This window comes from Hemitrygon akajei, unplaced genomic scaffold (assembly GCF_048418815.1).
Source record: "Hemitrygon akajei unplaced genomic scaffold, sHemAka1.3 Scf000197, whole genome shotgun sequence".
Taxonomy (NCBI): Eukaryota; Metazoa; Chordata; class Chondrichthyes; order Myliobatiformes; family Dasyatidae; genus Hemitrygon; species Hemitrygon akajei.
The window spans coordinates 505,085-510,322 of record NW_027332082.1 but is presented as its reverse complement, the minus strand read 5'-3'; the positions used below and the strand labels follow the sequence as shown (position 1 = coordinate 510,322).

General features: G+C 48.9%; 1 long non-coding RNA gene across 1 annotated transcript in view; it reads right to left on the bottom strand.

Moving 5' to 3' along the window:
* The window catches only part of LOC140724362 (uncharacterized), a 9,389-nt gene extending 5,522 nt beyond the window's left edge, over positions 1 to 3,867 (bottom strand). The window contains exon 1 of the long non-coding RNA XR_012098111.1: positions 3,805 to 3,867. This is a non-coding gene — a long non-coding RNA (uncharacterized lncRNA). The remainder of the gene's footprint in view (positions 1 to 3,804) is intronic.
* Between the last annotated feature and the right edge of the window lie 1,371 nt (positions 3,868 to 5,238).

Sequence of the window (5,238 nt, the reverse complement as noted above, 5' to 3'; positions counted from 1 at the left end):
TTTGGGTTTGGACGCCTGTTACGTACCCCGTAACGGGTTAAAGAGCCAGCAGAAATGGGCCTACACGGAGTCTGAGTCTGCCGTTATAAACTCTATTTTATTAGTAAGTACGTGAATAAAGGAATATAAAACGAGATAAATTAAACATGTTAGCAGAGCTTATGCACATATACAGGTGAGTAAATAAGCTTCCCCAGCTCAGGTGATTGGGTGATACAGTCTCACGGTGGGATGGTAAGTAATCAGTTCATTTCAGGAATTTGGTTTGAGTAGAGTTGGAGAGAGAGAGTTAGGGTGTTGGTTTGTCTTCCAATGCCGATGTCGATCCTCACGTCCTCCTCCTGCTCCCGAAGCTTACAGTCACCGACTGTGACCGCAAGAAAGGGTTGCCGTCTTCTGTGGTGAGTTTATCAACCCCAGACCAGGGTTAAACACACTGATAGCTCCCGACCCGTCACCCCTCTGTCCACACTGCGAGCAAAAACCCCACCCTTGTCGTGGGCACACAAAGCTCACCAGCGTCCTCCTTGCCTCAGGGGTCGTGTGTCTCCTGTGGTGTGTCTTGTGTGTCTCTGGTGTGTGTCTGCTGTGGTGTGTCTTGTGTGTCTCTGGTGTGTGTCTGATTAAAAAGTCAACGACCTTGTATATATCTCCAAGTGCTGAACACGAGCTGTCCATCACATAGTTCCACCTTTCAGTTTCCAAGGCAACTCACAGACTTTCTGTCTCCCTGCTGCTGATTTAGCACACAAGCTGTTCGCTCCCCCCTCTCTCTTTTAAAGGAACAGTCCACTTTACAATAATCTTTCGGATCTCGTCACAATCTAAACATAGCTACAAGATCTGTGATATATTCGCATATTTTTAAGAAAGCTTTATTGATTGAATCTCAGCTGATGGCGGAAATTTCAAAACCTTGCAACATTTCATGGACGTACATGCATGTGTAAGTCACGTGAACCTTTTCCCCGCTCCCATTTTACCGCAGATCTGCCTTGTTTCCGAGGCTCCGCCCCCAGCTCTGATGACATGAATTACAGTCCTGCCTTCCTTCAGTTCTGTGTTGAAGCGGGTCGGCGGCGGCGGCGGATCGTCTGTAGGATCCGGATTGGGAGACGACCATCACCCCCAGAGTCAGGAATCCGGGGGAGGGTTCACCGTCCGGGCGTGAAAACAAGTTCTCATCGGTGAGTCCCGAGTGTGGACGTCTGATGTAAGGTAATGCACCAGGTTAACTTCCCCGATCTGGTGGCCTCCCTGCGCTTGCTGGACAGAACCTGCCGGGGTCGGTCACAACGTACCGACTGAGATGATCCACCGCTCGGCCCCTCTTGCCCTGGTCCTAGGACCGTGATAGGGTGGTGATATCGAGGCTGTACTCATTCATTGAGGTTTATCCCGGGAGCTTTACCTTCATCACCCGGCCCCACATCGGGTCCAAACTTCACCTGGATCGATAGCCAGTGTCTACATTGTTTTACATCATTCCAGGGCGCGGGAAGCGGCCCTTCCACCTGTTGTGTTCTTCCAGACATAGAAGTTAAACCGAGTAATCGCCCCTTCGGAACACTGCTCCATCTGTCTGAGTAGATCCATCTTTCGCCCATTCAGACAAGGCAGTGAGATCCAGATCTCTCACGGCCTCTCGTTTTGGGTGGCCATCGTTGTGTTTATCTTTGTTGAATCCATGCCACTGTTCCGACTTGCTGAAGCGCAGCCAATAATTCCGGTTTTATAACCCCAATAAATGCAAGAAATAAGCCTTTTCCTGTGATCTGGGTTTCTCAAACTTGTACAGCACATTACAACAGCACATTGAGGTGATAACATATTGTTACAAATCCTTATGGTTACAGATAGAGTGCAGTGTATATCGAGTTAGACTGGGAGATCAAGAGTCCAACTTATCACGTGGGGAACATTCAATGTGCTTACAACAGCAGCCTGGAAGGTTTCCTGGAGCCTGGTGCTCTGTGTTTTCAATGTTATTCTAAATCTCCGACCCGGCTGAGAAGAGAGAATAGCGAGGGTTATGAGGATCTTTGATGCTGCCTGCTTTACTGATGCAATGGGAAGTGCAGTCACAGTCCAGGGAGGGGAGTCTGGTTTCTGTCATGTCCTCAGCTGTGCCCACAGTTTTCTGCAGTTCCTTGCAGTCAAGGGTAGAGCGGTAGCCTTATGAAGGCGTTATGTATCCGGATGGGATACTTTCTGTGGCGCTTTGATAAGGTTTGGGGTGGGGCAATGTGCCTAAGCCAAAGTTATTGTTGTTTGATCTAGGCTTGTCATTTTAGAATCTTTTTATAACGTTTTGTTCAGTGCCCGTGTATTGCTGAATGACCACCAGTGACTGTCCTTGATCCCTCACCCACATGGTTCCATCTCCTCATTCACTCACATCTTGTGCAACCTCTCTCCAGCCCGTGTGTACCCACCTCAATGATGTACAGTACATCAGTAAAGTTTCCTTGTAACATTTGACATCATTGTGAGTTTTCCAGGAATCGTTTTTTTTGTTTTTGTTAGTTAGAACTACCAGAGGTTTAGTTGAATGCAGTACCTGGTGAGGTAAGAGTTACAAGCTACGAGCCCAGGGTATGGCGGGAAAGATTCCAGCATGTATAGAGCAGTAGTTGGTGATGGAATGTATACCTGCTTGTATACATTTTTTTTATAACAGTGCACTTGATTGTATCCGTGGAAATTTGGTAAAATGAGGGGGAACTTCGATGAGACATAAAGTATGCCGCGGAGTTTGACAGTTGACAGTTTGATAGTTCCTGTTGTGTGAGGGTCTGAAACCAAGCACCGCCAGCTGAAGAGAGCCGAGATGTTTTTCTCTCTCCCTCTCTGGGTCTCGTGTGTCATGGGAATGATCGTCCTCAATATTCAGCAGAAGGAGAGTCTTTCAGTTAATATTGCAATCCTGCAGTGTAGTGATACATAAATGAGTGAGATTTTACAGGTGAGATGCAGGAGTGATGAGCCGAGATCACAGTCAGATCTGCGTTGGGCACAGTGAATACGGGATGCCAATTAAATTAAATATCCGCGGATACAATCCAGTGCATTGTTATTTAAAAAAAACTGTACTGTATATAAGCAGGTCTCCCCTGTTGTCAAGATCACAACAGATTCCTCATAGAAAAACTTGCAGGGGCAGATATCTGTCTGGTAAACCTTCCTCTGGTTTCCCACCTACCCACTCTTATCTGACAGAAAGGAAACAACACTGCAGACGGTGATCCACAACAGGTCCCACCAACCAACTATATAATGGAACAATCAACTCCTTACACCGCCTTCCCCCACGACCACCCCCCGCCCCGGCTGTAATCTCCAATGTGGGTGGTTCCATACTTCTGACCACCAACCGAAATGCCGTCTAGGATGGACAGATAGTATCAATCCCGCCAGTGAAGGAATAAACAAAGCGAATCCTCAGTTCCCTCGGTCGGGGATCGGTAAAGCCCCGAGTGTGGGCGGATCGGCTTCCTGTTACTGCAAGCAGTAGCCCGGGGACAGTTCCGAGATGCGGGAAGCTCGCACCTCCCGAGCCTTTGCTGATGATTCGGAGCTGGGTTGAAAGTGCGGCGATTCCAATAGCACTATCAGCTGCCCCGGTTCCCCGCGGGACCTGCACAGGAAGTCGATGCGTTCAATTCGATGAAGGGAATTATTAATTCACTTAAAAGCGATTCGCTACAGTTCTAATGTCGATCAACGTTATCAATTCCATTCGTGTTCATAAAAGTGTCTGACTGCCTTTGTGATGTTTATATTTCAGTATATAGAGCTTCTTACCGTGTACCGCGGCTCCAGGTTCTGTTACCACCCTGTCCCAGTAAGGCTGTGTTACGGGTTCTGTAAGTAATGAACACACGCTGGTTAGTGCTCAGTCAGCTCCTGGTGGTAATTATTAACTAAACCCACAGCGTTACCAGCGGGTCACTCCGTGACCTGTTCCTTAGCACAGGGTACGTTCTGACTCCAAACAAACATCACCATGGAGATGAAATGTGATCTCAGTGATTTTGAGAGTGGAATGTTTGTCGGTGCCAGAGGGTGCAGTTTGAATATCGCAGGAACTGCTGAACTCCTGGGATTGTCAAGTTTAACAGTCTCAGTTTATGGAGAATTATGCTGTGATTAAAATCAGATAGCGGCAATTCTGAGAGATAAAAATCGTCTTGGTAATGAGAGAGATCGGTGGGTAAAGGCGGACTGATTCAATCTGCCAGGAAGACGACAGTAACTCAAATAATCACGAACTACTGCACTGTGCAGAGAGGTATCACTGGACGCGAAACATGTCGAACATTGGACTGAATGGGCAACGGCAGTAGAAGACCATGGATATACAATCAGTGGCCGTATTATTAGGTACCGGAGGAGCATAACACAGTGCACATCGACATTTGTTATCAACAATGAGATTTAACTCATAAAGTTTAATTTTCAATATCACTGACACATACTTGTTGTCTTTGCTAAAATAGCACACTCACTCCTGCAAAAAAAAATCAGAGGGATCCGCAAAACCACACAATGTTAAAATCAGTATTGAAATGGTAGAAATGTCATAAGGGGACATGGAATGGACCCAAATGCAGGACGCAGGCACTGAAGTACTAGGGGCAGGACAGGGACAACTAAAGGATAGAACAAGGTGGAGTGACCATGGCGGGAGGAACGTGGCATTCAAAGGTGCTCCTGGGGTTCAGAGATAGTTCAGGCAAAGCAGGGTCTTGGAGTTCATAGCAAGGCAGGGTCCTCCGCCAGGTAACGGCAATCTGGCCTGACTTACCTGACGGAGGCGAGGGGTAGGAAAGGGGCAGAGACCTTCGGACGGGCCGCATGACTCCTTGGCCCTTCCGCCTCCCAGGCGTGAACACAGAGGCCTGGGCAAGACGCGGTAAAACTGGGCAGGTGCGGGGTACCACCCGTCGGGAGCGAGGGGTAGGAAACAGGCAGAGTCCTCCGCCAGGTAACGGCAATCCGGCCTGACCCCGACGAGGGGTGGGAGGGGTAGGAAAAGGGGCAGAGCCCTCCGCCAGGTAACGGCAATCCGGCCTGACCCCGACGAGGGGTGGGAGGGGTAGGAAAAGGGGCAGAGCCCTCCGCCAGGTAACGGCAATCCGGTCTGACCCCGACGAGGGGTGGGAGGGGTAGGAAAAGGGGCAGAGCCCTCCGCCAGGTAACGGCAATCTGGCCTGACCTACCCGACGGAAGCAAGGG